General features: G+C 49.0%; 1 protein-coding gene across 5 annotated transcripts in view; it reads left to right on the forward strand.

Annotated features, from left to right (window-relative positions):
• Positions 1-23,256, forward strand: part of DGKD (diacylglycerol kinase delta) — a 105,896-nt gene that overhangs the window by 40,794 nt on the left and 41,846 nt on the right. Inside the window, exon 1 of one of the 5 annotated variants that reach the window (XR_010660529.1) lies at positions 11,381-11,433. The exons of the other annotated variants lie outside the window; for them this stretch is intronic. The gene's annotated coding sequence lies outside the window, so the exon portion shown is untranslated. Of the gene's footprint in view, positions 1-11,380; positions 11,434-23,256 lie in introns of those variants that run through there. 5 annotated transcript variants of the gene reach the window in all.

A 23,256-nucleotide genomic window follows, 5' to 3' on the forward strand; every position in this document is an offset into this window, starting at 1 on the left:
GGGCTCAAGTTCCATACCAGAACCCTGTCCTCGATCTTGTCTTTTATTTCATCGAAAATATTAAGCATATTTCAAAGTCCATGCCTGAAAACTCAAAACATCTGGTTCTACTCTGGGTCTTTTTTTATTGCCTGGCTTTTTTCTTGCTTTTGTTCCTTTAGTGTTTCCTCCTGGAATACCTGTCAGTCTTGGTTGACAGACATTGTCTGAAAAGTGAAGACAGGTTTAGGCTCAGGATGGTGGTCTCTTCCCAAAGAGAGGATTTGTTAATCCTCTGCTTCTGGCCGGTGGGTGCAGGAGCAGCAGGTCATCTTAAATTCAGTTTGTGGTTGATCGGATTTGAAGGTGGGCTTCACTTTTTTCTGATATTTTTTTTTTCTGATCAGTCTTCACTTGCTCTGCTTCTGTGGGTTAGTCCGTAGGAGTCTTGGCATTTATTCATTCTCTGTTGGTCTCTGAATTCTGTCATCTCTGCCAGCCCCGTGGTGGTGTTCAAAAGCTCTGTTCAGCTTCTGAGCCTCTTTGGCTTCCGCTTGTGAATTGGCACTTGTCACTAGTTTGTTTTTTCTGTATCTCATCACTGCATGATGTTTATAAGTATCTGACAGTAAGACCACTCACTATATACAAACAACACAAGGTGTATAGCCAATATTTTATAATAACTATAAATGGAATATAACCCTTAAAAGTTGTGATCACTGTGTTGTACACCTGAAACTTATATATAATATTGTACATCAGCTATACCTCAATTTAAAAAGATCACTCATTATGAAATGTGAGAAATGTTAGATCCCATTTACTTGAAAGATAATTATTTACTATAGGGAATAAAATTTGGTCTTTATCGCAGCTTAGGAAATTTGTTGCTCAGTCTTCTTAGGACCTTACTTTTATAACTTCTTCTCTCACAGACTGATAATGAGAAGTTCATCTCTTTCAGGACAATTTAATTCATCCTTTTATTCTCATATTTCTAATAGTTCTTACCTGCTCTATTTTTGAAGTTCTTTTAAGCACCTAAGTAAATGTTAATACCCTCATTACTGAGTAATCAATCATCTATTAATAAAGTCACATCTTTTATTTTTTTTAATACTGATTAATCTTTGCCATGACCATGTTCTCTGTCTGATATTAATATTGTCATACTTTCTTTCCTTTGTTCACAGTTTAATTGACATACTTACTTCCCTCTTCCACCCTTACTGTTTTCTTTATTTTTCCTTGTTACTTTAGATTCAGTCCTTGTAACCAGTAGATTGTTGGAATCTGTCTTAGCTCACTGTGGGACAGTCTGCTAGCAGCAGCGGACATGCGGTGTTCTCTGCTTGTCAGTTTTACGTGTCTGACTGCTGTGCTCCGCGCCCGGCTGTGTTGTGAGTTCATGCTTCCTTGGTACCTCTCTTCTGTCTTGCATTTTTGTGAGTGGTATGTGCACTGTTTGCCTTTGTTTTTGACAATGGTTTGTGTTGAAGTTTTCCTTATTTTTTTCGCACACTCACAGTGCACAGATTTTCTCATGATGTCTCTGCCCATAGCCAGCCCACATGGTGACATCATGTTTTGGTCGAGCTTTGCAGCAGACAGCGCTTAGCCACACAGCTCATGCCTCTCAGTGCTTTGTTTCCAGCCACTCGGTCGTTCCTTTCAAACTAAGACATTGAGAAAGGACTGAGGAACAAGGAAGTAAAATAATGGAAAATGTTCTGCTTCTCACCAACAAACCAAAACATGGTATTTTCAGCAGATGCCTGTAACAGCACACTGCTTTCTGTTGCTGGTGTTGCAGGGGAGGCATTGAACTAGCCTTCATGTTGTTACCATCTTTGAAGATATCTGTACGTTTCCATTTGAAATCTTGTAGGATTCTCTTTTTGTCTTGAGGAATATTGCTTTTTGCTCACAAATTTGTCTGATATGTAGAACCTGCTGGCTTCCAGTCCCTGTTTTTGGTTTTCCAACTTTGAAAGATGGTCTTATCTCTGTAATTCTGGTTCATGTGCTTTGTCTTGTTCTTTGGGAGTTCGGCATGTTCATTCATTCATTGTTTCAACATCTTTCTGTGCAGGGTGTCTGGAGCACATGCCATACTCAATGATAAATTTCAGTGGTGGGTAGAAATGGAGAAGGGCTCTTGTCATCAAGCTGTATTCAAGGGGGCTCAGTGACTCACAGCGAGGTCTGATTACAGGCTGAGACTGGCAATACGTATGGAAGTAAGGCTGCGTGGGAAGTATGATAAGCCGGGTCCCCACTGGTCTGGCGGAGGGGTGGGGAAGACTGCTGCCCCGAGGAGGTGATGTTTTCACTGAGACTTGAAGAGGGATGAGTGGAGAGTCAGCTGAACAGAGTGTGTGAGTCTGTGCATGTGAGTCGCACTTGGCGCCCTGGAATGGGTTAGGTCCAGGGCCTAGCGTGTGCAAAAGGTGCGGTGGGGGCTGCAGTTCAGACTGCACAGAGAGGTGAAGGAAGGGCCGTGCGGCATGCCGAGGCCCGAGGGGGAGAGGCCGTAGCTGTGGGAAGGGTTTGGGACGTCGTCGTTCAACCTGTCCATTGACTAGTTCCATTTGGCAAGAGTCCCAGATTTGCAGTGTTGGGATGATTTGCTCTGGCTGCCATATGGAGGGTGAAGAGGAAGAGGAAGGTCAGGCCTCTGGTTCAGGGTACGGGGGGGGGGGGGGGTGGAGAGTGGGCAGTGACATGGGTGCGCTCAGCTTGGCCCAGGGCGAGATGGATGAGGTGTCAAGCACTCTGCCTCCGAGCAGCAGGCCAGGTAAATGAGTTGCAGGGTCCACCAGGGACCAGGGGCCTCGGGATCGTGCAGGGGTGCGTGTGTGTGTGTGCGTGCGTGCTTCATCTTCCGTGTCTGTTATGCTTTTCTGCATTGTTTTAAATTGTTTTCTCTGTTTATCAAATTGTATAATTGGATACAAATCTAATTGCATTTCTTAGTGCTTCTACGTGTGATTTTCACCCCTGTTTCAGCATAGCTTTCCTGTTCTTTTTACTTTGTTTTTATCTTGACTTATTCTTGTTTGGTAGAGAAAGTATTTTAAAAATGCTTTCTGTTTAACCTCATCTTTGTTGTGCCTCAGGGGGAGATTATCCTTTGAGCACCTGCATTTGCTTTTGGGTATCCAGATGTTTTCATTGACTTCAGATGTCCCCCCTCCCCGACCTAGCCATCTCTGATCTCTCTTTAGTGATTTTAGTTGTCTTCAAGTCCTGGCTGGCTTCTTTTATAATCTTCCCACAGCAGCCTGGAGCTGTGGAGCATTCCAGGAGTTGTGGGGCAGTTAAGAGTTTAAGTGCTTTTGTTTACTTTTTTCTTCAAGTCAGTGTTCCATCATTTTAAACCTGGGTTCTATTTTAATAAACATTTGATGGAATGTCGCCACCTCCTTTAAAGTTACTTGAAGTTTTGGAAAGCAGCAGAAACAAATTGAAGCAGTGGGGCTCAGCGAGACTCCGGCCTCACCCCGCCCCCACCCCCACCATCCCTCCCCGGAGTGTCGCTGCTCTGAGTCCACCTGCTTTTGTTTTTTTTGTTAAAAGCTGTAATGTAACGCCACGTGTGAGCAAGGGATTTTTGTCTGGTTTGTCCACTGCTGACACACAGTAGGTGTCCACAGTTACATGTCAGAGTGACCCTCTCCAGGGTGGTCGCCCCTGTTTGCTCACTGACACACAGTAGGTGCCCATAGGTACAGAGTGACCCGCTCCAGGGTGGTTGGCCCTGTTCACCCTCCGATTTCACCTGAGAGCCCTGTCTGGACAGGTGCTGGTATCAGTGAGAGCTTCCTTCACGCAGTCCCGGGTGAGTAGTGGGTACTGAGCAGTCAGGAGCAGAGGCCAAGAAGGAGACAGCTCTGGCTGCAGCTGGTGTCAGGGGAGGCCTTCCTGCGGGGGAGCGTGGCTGGGGGGACGTGGGAAGACCCGAGGCTGAGTGGGCTGTGAGCAGTAGCGTCAGGGGTCCGGGGTCAGAGCGGTTCCTGCCAGAGGGAGCCAAGCCTGGGAGGGTGGCGAGACGGGCAGAGGGCAGAGGTGAAGCGCGTTCCAGGCCGCGGTGGACCCTTTGCCACGTGTATTGCAAGCCAGTAAGATCTGTAAAGCCATTGGGTTTTGTCGTGGCTGCTGCAGGGAAGGGGTGGGCAGGGTGGGCGTGAGGCGGTCAGATGGGCGGCCTCTTCTGTGGCTGGTGAGGGAGGGTAGGTGGGGACCCGGGCCTGGCGGGCAGAGGAATTCGACCCTGGTCTCCTTGTTGCCAGCGCCACTCTTGGTCCTGCACGATTTAGGAACAGTACAGAAGGAAGACGGGCACTGAGCTCTCAGTGATGGATGCTTGGTAGCGAGCGCCCTGCCCCGGCCTGACGGTCACGTGACGTGTGCCCTGCCTGCAGCCGCTCCATGCCCTTGCCCCCCACCAGGGCCGCGTGGCGGCTTCCATCCTTGGAATCGTCACCTCAGACTCCGACTTCATGGTGCCTGGTGTCAGAGGCCCTGGCCCTCTGAGGGAAGCAGAGTCAGAGCCGAATTTAGTTTAGTGACGATTTTCTCAGCGCAGTAGGACAGAGGGATGTCGTCTGGGGTGGACACAGGAGCCACTGTGGATGCAGGGGCAGGTGGACGGCCGACTGCAGGCAGGGGCACCCGGGCATCATAGGTTCCCCGCCTGGTGTCCCCCTCAGAGAAGGCAGTGTCTCCCCGCGCCCGCCCACTTGCCTTGACCCCAGCACCGCCCACGACTCTGGTGTGGCCGAGCAGTACCCCGAGTCCCAGGGCTGGTGTGTGGGGCCTCTGGGTGCCCCCATGGTCCGCGTTTGCGGGGGTGGAGGCTGCTTGCAGGGGGGAGCTAGGCCCCGCACGCCTGGGGCAGCCACCTGTGTACGCGCTGTGGCATGGGCAGTTATGGTTTGCTTCATTTACAGGGGAGATTGAGTGCCATGTGGGATTTCCAGACTCCGGGGTCCCGGAGGAGGCACGGACTCTGAATGTTTGGGGTCTGTTTCTCTCCCAGGTGTGAGACCCTAGACGGCAGGGCTGCGTTCAGTCCTTTCCTTATGTCTGAAAGTGCCTGCAGCGGGGCTGGTGCGGGAGCTGGGCTCCCTGGGAGGAGCAGGGCACGGGTGCCCGCTCAGCCTCTCACCTGCCAGCTGACCTCGGGCAGATTGCACTCGGCTCTGCGCCTGGGGGTCCCCGTCTGAGGAGTAGGGGCGATAGCAGAACCTGCTTGGGGGTGTCGGCAGGGTCAGACGAGCTAACGCAACGTGATGAAAGTAGTTGCTGCTGTCGACGATAGGGCTGTAGGGAGTGTTCTTGGGTTTGGTGTCCTTGTGTTTCTCAGATGGAGCGTCACCACGCTGACCACGTCTCGCTGGCCAGGCACTGGACAGTCTGTTCGTTCCCACCAGGGTCACAGCAGTGCCGCAGCGGAGGTGGGCCTTGAAGAGGAAAGACGAGTTTTACTGGAATGTACGTGAATACAGAGCCATGAGAAAGAGGCGTCTCCTGCCCGTGTTTGACAGCACTGAGTCCTCTCATGCTGCCTCGTTTCTTATCTGGCGCGTCCAGGGGACCTGGTGCTCCGGCCCCTCCCAGCCTCGCCCCTTGTGGGCAGCGAACACCCTGTGCACGCGTGCCTGCCGGCCCTGGCGTCCGGGGCCCCTCCGCTGGCGGCCCTCTCCCCGAACTCCTCCGGCAGGCCCGGCGCACCCCTCAGAAGGTAGGGCGCGGGCACCCTCTTCCACGAGCCCTTGTCCATGTTGTGGTCAGAGGGAGCACGTAGCTGCCTCTGCTTCCTCGGGGTGGCGATTCCCAGCCTCGGCCCTGCCCGAGCGCCCTTTAGAACTTCAGAAAAGGTCCAGGAACCTTCTCAGGAGAGCCTACTGCTGACTTACAAGTGGGTGAGTTTTCCAAACTTTGCTCGACTCTGAGGGGCAGCCGGACTGGGGACCCGCGGTCCTGCGATGGTGGGTGGAGCGCAGGCTCCTCGGCGATCATGGCCTCTGTGTCTCGACCCGAGGCTGGGGCTGCCTTTCACTGCTTGCTGTCCCTGAGTGAGGCTCTTGCCGGCTGTGTGAGGAGCCGGAGCCGGGAACGCGGTTCTCTTGGTCCTTTCTGTTCAGAGAGAAGGTTGAATTGTTTCTTCTTTGCACTCCCCCACCCCCGCCCTGGAACAAATGTCCATTACTGCAGATGGTCCCGTGGGCCAGACCCCCCTCTGGTTCCCATTACCCACTTGCAGGGAAGTGGGGGTGACAGGACCTTGGGGCTCCCGGAGCTGGGGCTTTTGGACCCCGGTTGGTGAGCAGCTTTGGGAACGGCCGGCTCTCTTTGCTGTGTGGGCGTTTCCCGGTTTACCCCTGCAGAATACAGAGATAATTGGGCAAGTCAGGCTTTACCCTGGCAACCTGATTTCTGAAATCACATAGAAATCAATTGGAAAAGGCACAGTTTTTCAGAAAGACTTGTCTTCCCTTTTTTCAGTGGTCCTTGTGGCAAACTCTGCTGGGCGTCTGAGGGTGGACAGAGGTGGAAACATGCATTCCCTGTGCTCAGAGCCAGCTTCCAGGCTGTTGGATGTGAACAGACTCGTGACTGTGCCCTGTGACAGGTGTCACACGGACCAGGCTGCCCAGGACAGTGTGAGAGGAGAAAGAAACAGCTCAGGCACCTACCTGGGGAGGGAAGCTTCTACTGCGGAGGGGCTGTATGAGTGGGCCTGGGGGAGGGGCCGCTTAAAGTATTGATTATTTTTAGAAAATATTCTTTTAATCTTTCTATCTATGTCAGGTCTTAGTTGCAGCATGTGAGCTCTTGGTTGTGGCCTGTGGGATCTAGTTCCCTGACCAGGGATCGAGCCCAGGCCCCCTGCATTGGGAGCACAGTCTTAGCCACTGCCCACCAGGGATATCTGTCTTAAAAGTGTTTAAATTGTAATGATGATTTTAAAGAAATTCAAAGTGAAAAAAAAAAAAAGCCTGCAGTAGCTCAGCAGCGGCTTCTCTCACGTTTCCTTCAGACTTCTTCACAGGTAGATGTTGCATCTTGCATATGTTATATACACATCAGTGTATGTGTAATTTTATATTTTGGCTTCGGTTATTATTTCATCAGATAAGCGTTTCCACGTGGTGAGCCTCTCCGATGACCACCTCTAGTTGTGGGTGTTTCATCGTGTGGACGAGTCATGGTTGATCAGTTTTATTTACTCCTGCAGTTTTAGGGACATAGAATGGTTTCAGTTTCTCCTGGTACAGATAATCTCAGTGTAGGCGTCTTCGGTCACAGGAGGGGCCGTTGGGAAAACGAGCGTGGCCTCCCCTGTGGAGCCGCCCCGTGCGGAGTCCCTGTGCCCGGAAGAGGGGGCAGGTGTTCCTGAAGGCGGCCTCCACTCCCCTGTGTGGCCGTTCTCACCTCCGTTGCCTTACCTGAGGCTGAGAAGGTGAAACTTCCTCTGCTTTGTGTGGTTCTGGTGTGGTTCGGGTTTACACGTTCATTTTTGAGCAAGAGGACTTCTGTATTTTTAATTTCTGCTTGCCTGACCTCATCTCTGAAACTTTCACGTATCCCGAACCTGCAGAATCTCCGGTGAGCGTGCCGTGTGCCTCTAGTGAAGGAAAGGAGGAGACCGGGCTGGGTTTGGTGACGAGGAAGCGGACGGACTGGGGGAACCCTGGTGTCAGAGACTGGGCTGGTGGAGGAGGAAACGCGAGCAGAAAGTTGAATCATGGACTCTGCAGGCGGCACAGCCTGGAGAAGGGCAGTGAAGTCGAGAACACGCTGGTGTGAGGGGTGAGGGATGGTTGGAGAAAGCAGATGGGGCTTGGGCAGAGCACAGGAAGAAAGAAGGGAATGCTTGTTGGCATGAAGTAGGAACAGAGTGAAGGGAAGGACATGCTCTTGATTTATTCTTAAATTTCAGGAAGATGGATTGGCCCAATAATGGCAATGGAAAATAGAGTTTTCGGTATAAGCTGAATGAGAATTAAATTTAGGATACACATGTTTAGAGGGCTGTTTCTGCTTAACGCCATATACAGCACTGTATATGTGAAAGGGAGTGTATGTTTACTTCTTAGTATTTAATGTTTAGAAAATCATAAAGGTACATTTATTAGAAGTAGGTTTGGCTGCTCTGTTTCCTGGGGCTGCCATGACAAATTGCCACATGCCTTAGAACAACAGAAATTTATGCTCTCGTATTTCTGGAGGCCAGAAGTCTGAGATCGAGGCGTTGGCGGGGCTGTGCTCCCTACCGTGGTCTTGGGGAGACTCTGTTCCCTGCCTCGTCTGGCTTCCAGAGGCTCTGGGTGTCCCTTGGCTGGTGAGGCATCACCCCCATCTCTCCCTCCATCTTTGCAGGACTCTCTCAGCCTTCCACTGTGTCCTCCCTTCTGTCTCTTGGGAGGACAGTTGTCCCTGGAGTTAGGACCACCCAGGTAACCCAGGGTGATTTCACCCTAAGATCCCTAATTATGTTTACAAAGACTCTTTCCCAAGTTAGCTCACAGTCACAGGTTCTGGGGATTAGAACATGGACATATTCTTTTGGAGGGCACTATTCAACCCACTCCATCCACTTGTTAAAAGAGAAGTTGTCAAAGAAAGAATGGTGTGAGTGTGTGAAGTTTTATTTTCCTTCACAAGAGGAGTCAGGCCTTGATCAACATGTGGTTGCACAGCATCATCTGGGTCCCTCCAGAAGTCGATTCTCCTGGTCCCAGATGACTGCTGGAGAGCCAGTCACCCCTGTAACTCCTTTTGGGAGATGGGGGAGAGGGAGGAGAGAAGAAAGCGTGCTGCTGGCAGAGGTTTTTTTATCTTGGTTCATGGACCTTGCTCCCCACAAGGGGTCTGTGGATTTGACTATTTGATTAAAGTTGATTTTCATTGCAATGGTATTTCATTTTCTACATCCAGAGACATTCTGAGAAGTCTCCATAGGCTTCTCCAGACTGCCAAAAGGGATCCATGGGCAAAAAGGTTCCAGGTTTCAGTATAATTTCAGTATAAATTGAATGAGAATTGCATTTAGGATATACATGTTTAAGAGGGCTGCTACCCTGCAAAATACCACGTTGAGATTTCATGTGATTTCCGAAAAGTATGACCTGGCCCTTCTGTTTAGTCATATGGCTACAGCATATGGCCGTTGGCACAGGGATCCAGCGGGCTTCACTCACAGCGTCATCCAGCCTGAAGTGACCACATCATACATAGAGAGGAGTGATTTTACATGTCTGTATTTATAGCTTCCTTCCCCCACAGTACTCTGGGTGAAATGTTTCATGGTATTTTGTGAGGTGTATTATGAAGGTGTTCTCCTTTTTTAGCTCTATGACTTAAGGCAAGATACTTCATAGACTCAGTTTTCTCATCTGTGAAATGGGGGTAATGCTATAATAGAATCTTTGTCATTGGGATGGCAAAAAAGTGTTCTCTAAGTGTTTCTTGGTTTTTATCTCCACGACCATTCATCACTACTAGTAGGAAAGTAATAGGGTTCAACTTGCTAACACTTAGCAGTTATTTTGTTTTATTCAAATCCCAAAGAATTTCAGATGAGGTTAACTTTATAGGCAGTGTTAAAAATAGCATCTGCAACTGAAGAGTAGGTATCAGGAAAGAATTATCCTTAAGATTATCAGGCAAATAACTAATAAAAACAGGAAAAATAGAATGTAAAGAGAAGACAAATGTAATTAAAGCTGTAAGCTTTATATTGCTGTTGTTGAGTCATCCAGTCGTGTCTGATGCTTTGCAGCCCCGTGGACTGCAGCACACGAGGCCTCCCTGTCCCTCATCATCTCCTGGAGCTTGGCCAAGTTCTTGTCCATTGTGTCAGTGATGCCGTCCAGCCATACCTTTGTTTAATTATCTTATTTTACATTAGCATTTGGTTTTCCTTTATATTTTACTTTTCATATTTTAATTAATTATAACCTGGTAAGAGTTGACTCATTGGAAAAGACCCTGATGCTGGGAGGGGTTGGGGGCAGGAGGAGAAGGGGACAACAGAGGATGAGATGGCTGGATGGCATCACCGACTTGATGGGCATGAGTTTGAGTAAACTCTGGGAGTTGGTGATGGACAGGGAGGCCTGGCGTGCTGCGATTCATGGGGTCGCAGATTTGGACATGACTGAGCGACTGAATTGAACTGAACCTGGGTAACCCTGTAACCAGCTAGTGCTGGTGGTAAACAACCCGCCTACCAATGCAGGGGACATAAGAGACGCGGGTTAGATCCCTAGGTCGGGAAGATCCCCTGAAGGAGGGCATGGCAGCCCACTCCAGTATTCTCACCTGGAGAATCCAATGGACAGAGGAGCCTGGTGGGCTACTGTCTGTAGGGTCGCACAGAGGCAGATATGGCTGAAGCAACCTAGCACGCGCACACAGTAACCCTAAATAGAAAAGAAGCTATGTAATGGATTTATCTAGTCTTTTTAGTTGTTTTAAATCTCGTCTATTCGGCATTCGAGTCTGTTGAGTGAACGGGAGTCCCTTTGCAGGCCTGCGTGGGGCCTACAAACCCCAGACCCGAGTCTCTCAGCTGTTCCCAGCAGATGTCAGCCTGTGGGGTGGTCAGGCGCTGCTCGTTTGGTGAGCAACCATGACCTTTATCCGGATTTCAACATCAGTTTTCCTTTCCAGCTTGTTTGGAGCTCAGATATTTCCTGGGCAAAACCCCTACACCAGTCAGTTTGGCTCAGAGAGAGGAAAAGCTATATATATAATTGGCAGATTTCCTCACATGGAAAAGCTCTTCCCAATTTCTGTGACTGCTGGCCTGGATCTGGGGTGGGAATGTTGTGCTTGTGGGCCGGGGCTGTCCCAGGAGTCCTGCAGAGGCCCTGCCAGACGGGAAGGCCCGTGTGAGGACAGCGGCTCCTGCCGTCTGAGTGCACTGCGCTGCTCCCCGCCTGAACACCGAGCTCGGGAGACCCAGTCCTCCCGCCCTGGCTGTGTCGGCCACCAGCTGCACGATCCTAGTTTCTCACACCTGTAGCCTCATTCTCCCATTGGAAAAGCAGGGGCAGCTCAGTTGCACGCCTTGGGGGGGGGGGGGCAGCACCTGGCACATAGTAGGTGCTTAGTGAATAAAGTACTCTGATTGTTAAAACACGCCTTGGACGGTGGAGCAGGGCAAGGAGAGCAGCTGCAGGCGGAAGCTACTCTAGTGAACCCCGTGCTTTATAATCCACTCTGTGTTCTCAGTTTCAAGAAGCAGGAAGAAGCGGCTTTGAGCCAAATTGGTGGCTGTGTGTTTGCTAAGTGTGGGGTTTTGCTGAAGGCAGCACCTGCTCTGTGACACCGATGGTCCAAAGAGCTGGGTACTCCACGTGAGGGCTCAGCGCTTGGTTCTTACAGCTGCTCCAAGCAGGCACAGAGAAAGAACACTGTCTTCTGGCAGCCTGGCTGGTGAGCGGTGGAACTAATTGTGGTGTCTGTTAAGTATATTTAGAATTGAGGGTGGGAGCGGATGCTGTTACTTGCCTGGGCTGTGTTATTATTGAGTAGGAGTTGCATTTATGAAATTTAAGCCGTTTCACAATACTGTTGGGGGTGTGTGTGTAAGTGTGGTATGTTTGTATGTATGCTTGTGTATATAGGTGTGTGTTCATTGTTAACACTTCTGATTGTCTTTATTCACAAGTGACAGACGAAACAAAGGACAGTTGAGAGACTGTAGTTTGACTCTAGGACTTCTGCAAAGAGTTCTTTGAGAAAAGAAATAGTGGAGAGGGTAACATAGATGGATTGAATTTTTCTTAGGTTGTCCAAGAAATTAATAATTTTAGTCATTCTTTACCCGATATTCTTTAGTAAATGTTCAGGTAAATGTCTAGGTTTTGTAAATATTTGGTAAATGTCCAAGGATATGATCAAGCCGAGTCCTGTATGTCTGTTTTTTTTTTTTTTTCCTTGAAAGTTAGGAAAATGGTACATTCTGTAGGGTATAATTTTTTTTTTTTAATCCTTCTTTTCTATTCCAGAATAATCTGTTGTTTCAGAGCACATAGAGTAGTGGGATCATTTTATTGTCTTGAAACAACTTAAAAAAAAAATTTTTTTTTATTAGTTGGAGGCTAATTACTTCACAATATTTCAGTGGGTTTTGTCATACATTGACATGAATCAGCCATAGAGTTACACGTATTCCCCATCCCGATCCCCCCTCCCACCTCCCTCTCCACCTGATTCCTCTGGGTCTTCCCAGCCCACCAGGCCCGAGCACTTGTCTCATGCATCCCACCTGGGCTGGTGATCTGTTTCACCATAGATAATATACATGCTGTTCTTTCGAAACATCCCACCCTCACCTTCTCCCACAGAGTTCAAAAGTCTGTTCTGTACTTCTGTGTCTCTTTTTCTGTTTTGCATATAGGGTTATCGTTACCATCTTTCTAAATTCCATATATATGTGTTAGTATGCTGCAATGTTCTTTATCTTTCTGGCTTACTTCACTCTGTATAATGGGCTCCAGTTTCATCCATCTCATTAGAACTGATTCAAATGAATTCTTTTTAACGGCTGAGTAATACTTTTTATGAAGTTAAGAGAATTCCCTGCTTGGTGGTTGGGAGGTGGTGTTGGGTTTTGACTCAGTAACCCCTCTTCCACAGACGAAGCACCTGGTTTGAAATGTAAATTCAAAAAGAAACACGTGATCCTGAACTGCTGTCCTAGTTCTTACAGGATGTTTAACTAAACCTCACGAGGCAGCCAGGAGCAGAGGGGCTCGGGCAAGGCGGGGAGCTCCCCCTTTGCTGAACCACTCGGGGGGCACGCGGGCTCACCTCCACCCAGGCTGCAGTTGCGTCAGAAAAGCGGCAGGTATCTGCTCTGCTTCCGAATTGTCCCCTGTCTGCAAAGGCCTAATGATGGCGACTCAGAGTGATTGGACATTTGGAAAATAGGAGTGGAGGTGGCTCCCTCCTCACCTTTGGAGGGACTGAAGGGGCACGGACCGTGGCATCTGTCCTATCCCTGACATTGAAAAAGCAGGACTACTTCCTTGACTGGAAAGGAAGGGTCCAGGAGAGCTGACCCTTGAGGCTGTCGCCAGCTTGGTGCTCTCCTCTAAGGAGTGAGCTGTACAGGTTACTATATGCACGAGGTTATCTAATCACACCAAGGAGTAGACTGGGTATTTGTTGTTCCCAAAGCTGTAAGTGCTGGCTTCCCTGTCACTGCCAGTTGACACACCCGGTTGTAGATGATTTAATAGTCGTTAATTATTTTTAGCACCCACTTTGATTTGCAGAAAATTTCCTGGCTTGAATGGTGAACTCTGGTCATCTAGTCATTCAGAGAAAGGTTCATCCTGTCAAGTGCCCTGAGATACATCAACATTAAAACTTTTTACAGCTTAGTTGAGGCTTAATTGCTGTTCAACGAACTGCACTGTTTAAAGGGTACAGCTTGATGCGTTTGTTTCTTACGCATATGCGCACACACACACCCCTCTGTTGAAAGTGGCAGCACAGGATAACAAATGTTTCCATCCCCCTGAAAATTTCCTTGAGTAATGGCATTATATATATATATATATATATATTCCCCCCCCTCCTTACTGTCTGACTTCTTTGGCTTGGTTAACATAACAATTTTGAAATTTTCCATGTTGGGTGTATCATAATTTGTCCCCCCACCCAGTTTGTTGATCCATTTACCTGTGGTGGCCATTCGAGCAGTGTCCAGCTTGGAGGTATTGTAGTCAAAGCTGCCACGAGCATTAATATACAAGTCTTTGTTTGGACCTGTGTTTTCCTTTTCCTTGGGTGAATGCCTGAGTGTCAGAATTGCTGGGTCGTGTGGTAGGTGTTGCGTTTAGCTTTGCTAGAGACTGCTCGGATGTTCTCAGTGCTTGGAGTCTCAGGTTCTCACCAGCAGTGCCTGAGGGTTGCTCCACACCCTCCCCAGCACTTCGTGCGCCCGTCTTTTTGTTTTACACGTGCTGATAGATATATAGTAGTATCTCACTGTGGTTTTAGTTTCTCTTCGCCTGATGACAGATGATGTCAGCATCTTTTCATGTGCTTATAGACTATTTGTATGTCTTTTTGTGAAATGTATGGTAGAAGCATCTGTCCATTTTTGCATCAACTTGTCTCATTATTGAGTTGTAAGAGCTCTTTATTCTGGATATTAGTTTGTGATATATGTGTTGTGAATGTTTTTCCTGGTCGTACTGCCTGTTTCTTAATAGCGTCTTTAGAAGAATGGAGTCTTTTTGGTGAAATTGAGTTGATCAGTTTTTTTTCTCCATGGTTCATTGTCGTGTCGTATCCATGAAACCATTTTCTACCTTGGCATTGCAAAGATTTTCTTCTGGAAGTTTTGCAGTTTTAGGTTTTACAGTTAGGATTTATGGTTAACTTTTAATGTATAATGTGAGGTAAAGAGTTGATGTTCATTTTTCACCCATATGGATGTTCAGTTGTTCCAACTGCATTTGTTAAAGAGACTTTCCTTTCCACATTGAATTACCTTCACACCTTTGTCAAGTCAGTTGACTATTTATTTGTAAATTTATCTCCAGATTTTCTATTCTGTTCCATTGATCTATGTCTGCCCCATCCTAATTCCATACTTTATTTTATTACTATTACTTTACAGTAAGTGTTGAAATCAGGGCAAGCCCTCTTAACTCTTTTTCTTTCTTAAAATTGCTTTGGTTATTATAAAACCTTTGCATTTTTAATGTAAGTAAAAATTAACTGGTCAGTTTCTATTTAAAAAGGGCCTGCTGGAATCTTGACTGAGATTGCATTGAATCTATAAGTTGAGTTTGGAGATAGTTGATGTCTTAATAACGTTGAGTTTACCCATGAATGTGGTATGTCTTGGTATTTATTTAGACCTTTAATTTCTCCCAGCAAAATTTTATAGTTTTCATTGTAGATACCCTTAACATCTTTTCTTAGATTAATTCCTATATAGTCTTTTTTGTGTGTGCCTATTAAATGAAACAGAAATATTTTCCATTTGTTTGCTGCAAACAGTGGGTCTCGTAATCTTAGAAAATAACTTAATAGTTGTTTTGTAGAGTCCCAAGAAGTCTCTGTATAAATAGTCGTATCATCTGCAGAGTGGAATAGCTTGGCTTCTTTCTGATCCAGGTGCCTTATATTTCTTCTTGTCTCATTGCAGAACTGGAGACTGCCAGTATAATGTTGAATAAAAGTAGTGAAAGTAGAAATTCTTTCATTTCTTCCAGTATTAACAGTGGTTTAGCTTTTCACTGTTGAATGTGTTAGCTGTAGACTTTTTGTAGATAGCCTTTATCAGTGTGAGGATTGTCTTGTTTGTTGAGGATTTTTATTATGAGTGGGTTCTGAATTTTGTCAAATGCTTTTTTGGTATCTGTTGAAGTGATCATATGAATTTTCTTCTTTATTTTGTTAAAAAGACAAATGAAATTGATTTTCGAATGTTAAACCAACCTTGCATTCCTGGCATAAACCCTACTTCCTCATGATATGTTATCCTTTTACTTATGTTTGAATTTAGTTTGCTGTTATATTGTTAGGGACTTTTGGATCTAAAATATCCATGAGAGATCCTGATCTGTAATTTTTTTTTTCCTTTGGTCAAGTTTTGGCACTCAGAGTAAGTAAGCTGGTTTTATGAAACATTTTAGCTCGCATTATCAAACAGTGGGGATCCTTGTTCCTCTCTTTTTCTGATCCAGTTTGGTGTTAGTGAAGTCGCTCAGTCGTGTCCTCCTCTTTGTGATCCGTGGACTGTAGCCTACCAGGCTCCTCCGTCCATGGAATTTTCTAGGCAAGAGTACTGGAGTGGGTTGCCATTCCCTTCTCCAGGGGATCTTCCTGACCCAGGGATCGAACCCGGGTCTCCCACATTGCAGGCAGACGTTTTACCATCTGAGACACCAGGGAAGCCACTTCTTTCTTGATTTTTTGCTGGAATTCACCAGTGAAACTCAATATGGATTTTTCTATTTGGGAAGGTTTTTGATTAATAACTTTTGAAAATTTTGATAATAAATTTTTAAATGGACACAGGCCCTTCAGACTTTGTGATTCTTACCTACATTGACCGGTTTCTCACTCCTTCTGCCCAGGGTTTTCTCTGTATTGGAGGGAGGGGTGTGAACTTCTTGAGAGAGGGGGATGTCCTGGGCTTGCTGACTCTGTCTCCATTCCAGCCCCCTGAGTCATGTTGGCATCAAATAGGTGTTCCAGAAACATCTGTTGGGTTGATCGATTTGTTGTTGGCGCTGTCTCCATCCCTCGACATCTCTGGGAATCTCCTCTCTCCTCCGTCCGTGTGGGACTGTTTCACAGTTGTGTCATGACAGAGGGAGGTGGCTCCCGAGTCAGGCCAGCTGGCCTCGGCCAGCCCTCTTGCCTTGCCCTCCCGCCATGGCTGTCCACTGCTCTGGTAGGCAGACTTTGAGTCAGGGCTTGCTGGGGGAAGAACTGTCTTCAACCTTTTTCTGTCTTTTTTTTTTTAATGTTAAATCCTGCGTTTGGGATTATGTCTTTTCATTTTTTTTTTTTTTTTGAAATATACTTGAAATACCAGAGGAATACAGAAAGCTTGGTCAGAGGACAGGGGTGAACTGTTAAAGCTAGGAGGGGAGCGTGGTTATTGGTGAGGGACGTTATCCTGAAAGCCACCTTGCCTGTGACTTACCTGCCCGACTGGGATGGGCCCGAGATGCCCTTTCCTGGACTGCCTCCCAGCGAGAGCCCCGCATCCATACAGTTCATCAGTCAGGGTGCGCGAGGAGGCAGGGGGTGGGCCTGGGCCTCTCTGAGAGGGCGTATGTCCGCCATTCAGGTCCCTGGCGTCCGGGAGGGGGGCTGGTGCCCACTCCCCGCTTTGCATCGCTGGGGCTGGGTCTCCGTGCACCTGCAGTGCAGCTGCAAAGCTGGGTGTGGGAGCCAGGGCTCCCTTGGCAGAGCTGGGAGCTGAGAACAGCAGCTGTGCCTCTCAGGGGCCTGTTTCCTTCCTGGGTGCAGGCCGGACGGAAGCGGCCTCCCGTGTTAATCAGAGTGCTGGGTCCATGTGCCAGCACGCAGACCCCCCAGAGCCCGAGGTTGGGCGGGCTCTCTTGCCCTCCAGGAGGGCACTCCACGGGCCACGATTGCCCTGGACACAGTGTGTGGCCATCTGTCTTCTGTGTATGTCTTAACTGGCCCTGGCTCTGCCTCCAACTAGCTGTGTGGCCCTGGGAAGCCACCTGCCGCCTCTGGGCAGCCGTCCCCCATGTGAGACATGGGGTTAGAGCTGACAGCTGTCCAGTCCTGGGCACCCCACCTTCCGGCCGAACCCAAGCAGGACCACGTGACGACTGAGCTGCAGGCGCAGCAGCTCAGATCCAGCCATCCTCATCTCATCTCCTCCTCCAGCCTTGCTTCACGCCTTCAGACCTGAAACCTTCACATGGTGGTGGTCGCTTTTCTAATGACGTGTTAGCATGTCTGAAGACACTTTCCTTAGGCTCAGTTTTGGGGGGAGGAGTCACCTCCCCTTTCATTGCCTGGGGGTTAGTGGTGAGGCCCTCTCCCTGCCCGGGCTGGAAGGGCCTGCTCCTGCTAGCCCAGTCCTTTGCCGGGAGCGACACCGGGGGGCACCCTCACGCACAGGGCAGTGTGGCCTCAGTGTGAGATGTGTCTTTTCCCCGGGCTCTTCAGCCCCCAGGCTGAGTCTCGGTGAGGTCGGAGAGCTGGGGGTCCCCAGGCCACAGAGAGGACTGCATTGAGAGAGTCCCGTGGGGCGGGGGAGGGTGCGTTGGAAGGGTCATGTGGATGTGTGTATTGTTTTTGTTCCTGTTTCTTTTTTAAAGATTGATTTATATTTATCTGTTTTCGGCTATGCTGGGTCTTTGTTGCTGCAGGTGGCCTTCCCCACTTGGGGTGCGCAGGGCTGCCCTGGAGTTGCGGTGCGCGGGCTTCTCCTTGCGGAGCAGCTGGACAGCTATCTGTTCAACCCCTGTCACACGTGGGGGACGGCTGCCCAGGGCCACACAGCCTACAGGAGGCAGGGCCAGGCTCGAGGGCTCCAGTGGGTGCGCGTGTGGGCTCCGTAGCTGCGGCCCACGGGCTTAGTTGCTCTGCGGCAGGTGGGGTCTTCCCGGACCAGGAATCGAACCCGTGTTCCCTGCCTTGACAGGCGGATTCGGCATCACCAGGGGAGCCCCGCAGAAGTATGTAGTGTTGTGGTGGTTTTCACTTTGTAAAGTTTTTCATCCTAAATTGCTTGGTAACTTTGGACACATGTACACAGTCTTCAGAGGTGGCCCTTCACTTCTGTCGGGTGAACACTTCCTGCCAGGCTCTCTGGGACTCCCCTGGGAGCAGAGCCAAGGCCCTCCCTTAAGGAGCCAGAGACAGAAAGGGACAAGGTGAAAATTCCACGTTTTATGCAGCAAATTGTGTTTGACACCTCCACACCAGTTTTTTTTTAAACCTGAAGTGTAGTTGATTTATGATGTTTTGCTAGTTTCTGGTGTACAGCGAAAATGACTCGTTTATGTGCATGTACATGTCTTCTTTTTCAGGTCTCTTCTCTTACAGGCTATTATAGGACACTGAGTATAGTTCCCTGAGCTATGTCGTGTGTCCTTGTTGTTTATCTGTATATGTTTAGTGAGTTCTTTTCATGTTCCTCCTAAGTTGTGTGGAATGATGTATATCGGGGGTTAGCAGCAAATTTCTCTGAAGGGGCTAGGACTTTAGGCCTTGCCTGCTATTTGGTCTCTGGCTGTCTGCAGCAGCCCGAGGCATAAAGAGCAGGTATGACTGTGTTCTAATAAAACTTTATGTGAAGAACAGGAGGCATGCCTCAGTCTGCCCAGCCCCGGCTGACGTCTCAGGTTTGACCCGTGGAGCTGTTATTTCTGCCTGACTGCCCTCTGTTCAGTCAGGCCCGCCAGGCGCTGCTCTCATTTGACTGGAGAGTCTTCAGTTCTTTTGTAACGAAGTAAATCAAGTTCTTTACCTGGAGCATGAAGGCTCCGCCCCTGTGCCTGGTTTTCTTCTGTGGTGATGGATATGCCGTCTTAATTAGGATTACGTTTGGGGTGTTTAACTGAAAACCCAGGTGACAGTGGTTTAAATAAGGCAGAAGTTTGTCTTCCTCTTTTTGGAAAGCACAGTTGGCGGGGTCTCAGGGCCCCTTCCTGGGGCCAGATACCTGTGCAGGGGCCGCAGGGAGCAGACGGGCAGAGGCTGCCACTGTGTCTTCCCCAAAAGCTTTCCCAGAGGCTCCCTCATCACTTCAGCTTGTGCCTCTGTTGTGTCCCCAGTTCGGGGGCCGGGGGAATGTGCTCTGTTAGCTGGGAGCTGTCGGGAGCCGCTCAGTCCGTTTGTGAGGAAGAACAGAAAATGCTAATTGTATAGGCAGCTAGCAGTTTTTGTCCCAGATGTTGATTTTGTAGGGGAAAAAAAAGAAGCATAGATAATTTACAAAATACCCCTTTACTGTAGACATTTTGGAAAATAACAGAAGGAAAAGGAAAAAAACCTGAAATGTCAACTTCCAATTTTCCAGGCTGTGTGTGTGTCCTGCCCTTTAAATATGTACTTTTTTTCCCCTTTAACACAGAAGTGCAATACAAATATGCCCTTTCATAAATTTCTTGTAAACCTTGTTTTTTTCCTGTGGTGTTTTGTTGTTTTCTGGCTGCATGGCATGCTGCCTGGTAACTGGTCCGCAGTTTACTTAAGGAGCAGACAGCCTGAAATCAGCTCATCAGTAAAGGTGCACACAAGACTTTGTCCCAGGGTCAGACACCTGGTGACTCAGCAGATGCAGGTGGTCTGACCTCAGGCCACTTTGCTCTGGGAAGTCTGATGGCCTGACTGGGTTGACCTTTGGTGATCAGAGAAGTGCGTGGCAGGCAGACCTTGGCCTGTAGAGGTTGCATATGAGTCCCCACCCCTTCACACCCCTCCCTACCCCTCCCCTCCCCTCCCCTCAGTAGTTGCTAACTGTAAGCTTACTGTGGATGCACCTGAGTATATGCAGATTTATCATCAAATAATCCCAGAGGACGAGATGGTTGGATGGCATCACCCACTCAGTGGACATGAGTTTGTGCCAACCTCAGGAAGTAGTGAAGGACAGGGAAGCCTGGTGTGCTGCAGTGCGTGGGGTCGCAGAGAGTTCGACACCACTTAGCTACTGAACAGCAGTCCCGGAGGAAACAGATAAATTGTGGCACATGGTGGCTGCCAGGTTAGATTGCCCAGGCGTTGCCATCCTACTCCCTCCATCCACACAGCCCCTCAGGACCCGTTGCCAGGAGTACTTTGGCTTAGAGTTCATTATCACTTGTATGATAATAATTCTGTGTGCTTGAACTAATGACTTTTGATCTAATTGTTCCTCCTGTGCGGTGGCCAAGAGGGAGATGCAGTCTCAGTCCTTTCTGCTGTGGGGAGTTTCTCTTAACAAATGGCGTACTGACCCCGCAACAGAAAGCCCAGGTCACTGGCAGCAGGACTCGGCTAGCTGGGCGGAAGCATGGCCCTGCGCATGAGGCCTGCAGCCACTGCTGCAAGTTGCTTATCGAAGCTTGGCCTCTGCTTTGCGCCTGGCTCTGTGACTCAGCTGCAGCAGTTTGCCTACATGAAGCTCCTTCATTTTTTTGAAATGTTAGGTTCTGCGTTTACTGTCGTAGTTCCTCCTGTACTTTAAAGTTCGCACAAGACTGTTTGCTGCGCTCTTGGTGCTCGGCTATAGCGCTGCATAGGTTTTGAGCGGCCCTCCCCTGGCTCCTCCTTTCCCAGGAGACTTACTGTTTTTATTGTGCACTTCTGCAGAATGTGAGAATTTTCTGCAACTCAAATTTTGCATTATAGGAAAAATACCTGCAATGCTTTACCAATGCTACGATCATTCTTTTATTCAGTTTTTTATGCAAATAACCCATTCTTTATAAATGAGCACACATAACCAAAACAAATAAAAAGCACTCAGTAGTCTTATCACTGACATCGTAGATGCAAACACCATTATGGAGACCTGTGGTTCTCAGACACAGGGGGATTCGAGTGGGAGGAGAGGTTTGCCCACAGAAGGACATTTGGCAGTTGGAGCCGTTTTGGCTCGTGACAGCGAGGAGTGGGGGGCAGTTGTTGAGGGTGTGCCCCCGGCATGTCCGTGGATGCTCGTCAGCACAGTGCTGTGGGGTCCGTCCCTGCAACAGAGAGTCATTGGGCCCAGGATGTGCTGAGGTTCAGAGACCCTGATACAGACATAGATTTTAGGCATTTTCCTATGACTACCAGTACGTACAGTTTTGGGGCTTCCCTGGTGGCTCAGTGGTAAAGAATCCGCTTGCAGGAGACACGGGTCAGATCCCTGGGTCAGGAAGATTCCCCGGGAGAAGGAAATGACAGCGCATTCCAGTATTCTTGCCTGGGAAATCCCTTGGACAGAGGAGCCTGGCGGACTAAAACGCTGGACAGAACTTAGTGACTTAACAACAATGACGGTGTACACTTTAGTTTTACAAAAAGTGGAATCAGTCATGCTTATTAATTTGTAACCTGCTTTTAAAGTTTGTTATATTATGAACATACTCTGTTCATAACATAATGTGTAAATATACCTTCTCATGGTCCCTTTTCATTTTTTTTTTTTTAGTATTTCATCGTCCTTTTAAAAATTGGCTGAGTGGTATGCCATTGTACGAAGCATCCTGATTCATGTATTTCACCACTTCCCAGTTTTTGGAGTTTGAGGCTGTTTCTAATGTTCTGCTATTGGAAGCGTGTTAGATCTTGTTGTTTTGTCTTTTGGTTTCTGCCCGCCAGTCTCCCGTTTCCTGCCTCTGGCGCTCTACCCCCACCCCTGGGTGCCGTCCGTGGGTGATGGTACCCCTCCCCCCAGCAGCTCTCTGCCTCTGCCAGCCTGCTCAGGACTGCCGCTGATCTCCAAGGTTTCCCTCACTGTGAGCACATTTCACAGGCAGTGAGGCACTGCTAAAATACTGAATAGATGAGTAACTCGAAATGCTTTCATCAGATTTCAGTTTTAGGTATAACTTTTACATCTTGCTTCCCTTTACTTTTTGTTTCTTTTGAAAACTCAGCCTTCCGATAGATGCCCTGTGCCTTGGCGCTGTGGCCCGCTTGGCTTTGCTGCCTGCCTGGGTACCCCGTGTGGTCCAGTTGTTGAGGACAACCGTGGTCCTCAGCGTCGTCGTCCTCAACAACCCTCCCCTGGCCAGTGTCCCCAGGAGGGCCGGGAGGTGGGCCTGGCAGAAGGTGCTGGCTCCCCCTGGATGCCGCGAGTCCCTGGGCGGGTCGTGTGGCAGTGGTGGTCGGGACCCCTCCGTGCCCCCAGCGCCGCCCTGAGGCAGCTGCCCTGCGCCCGCCAGGCACGGTGCCGCCTCAGGGAGGACGGGGTCCCGTCAGCGCCGGGCCAGTGCCTCTGCGGGTCAGCATGCGGGTGGGGACCTTGGGGGTCTGGGCCGGTGTCCCCGCTGCTTTCCCTCAGCGCCCACCCCCACCCCAGGAGCTTGCTTGCGCCACGGTGCCTATTTTTGTTTCGTGTGACACTGTGTGAGGAAGTCTGTTGTCTACGCACATCCCAGCTGTTGTGAATGGCCTGTGTCTCTGGGGGCTTCCAGGTGGGGATGTGTGTGTTGAGCCCAGAGTCTCGGGTAACATCGGAACAGCAGGACGTGAGTAACAGGAAGTGACAGAAAGGACCGAGTGCCCAGATGCTTATTCTCGGCCACCTTTGCCAGCCCGTCGGGCCGGGGAGCTATATTTAGCCGAGTATTTCCAGGTTCCTAACCCCGTGGACATGGCCCCTCTGCTCCTCTTTTGGTCAGTGGCCGAGCTGCGGCGTGCTGACGGCTGCTCCCCATCTCCGGTCTGCTTCAGTGACCCGCAGGTTCTTGCCCATTGGCTTTAGAACCTGAGTTTTGTTTTTTCTCCGAGCTACTTCGGTTCTGACCCACGCTGAGCAGTTGGCAAACATTCTGAAAGTAGGAAGAACAGCAGGTGAGAGTTCCAGGTGTGGTGAGTGACGAGGCCATGGGAAGCTGTGTGGGGAAGAAGTTAGAATTGTAAGGATTGAAAGTGGAGTGGGATGAGTTGTAGGTTGTTGTCAATACCTCTAGAGGGCTGGTTTGTGTCTTTTGTTTCTTAGAAGCGGCAGGCTGGGATTTTAAAAGCCCCAGGCTTGGTGGTGTGACTTCACCCACAGGCCAGGCTGGAAAGCCCGCAGGTCAGATGTGCCTCTCAGTGATG

Source organism: Muntiacus reevesi, chromosome 1 (genome assembly GCF_963930625.1).
Source record: "Muntiacus reevesi chromosome 1, mMunRee1.1, whole genome shotgun sequence".
In the NCBI taxonomy this organism is placed as follows: domain Eukaryota; kingdom Metazoa; phylum Chordata; class Mammalia; order Artiodactyla; family Cervidae; genus Muntiacus; species Muntiacus reevesi.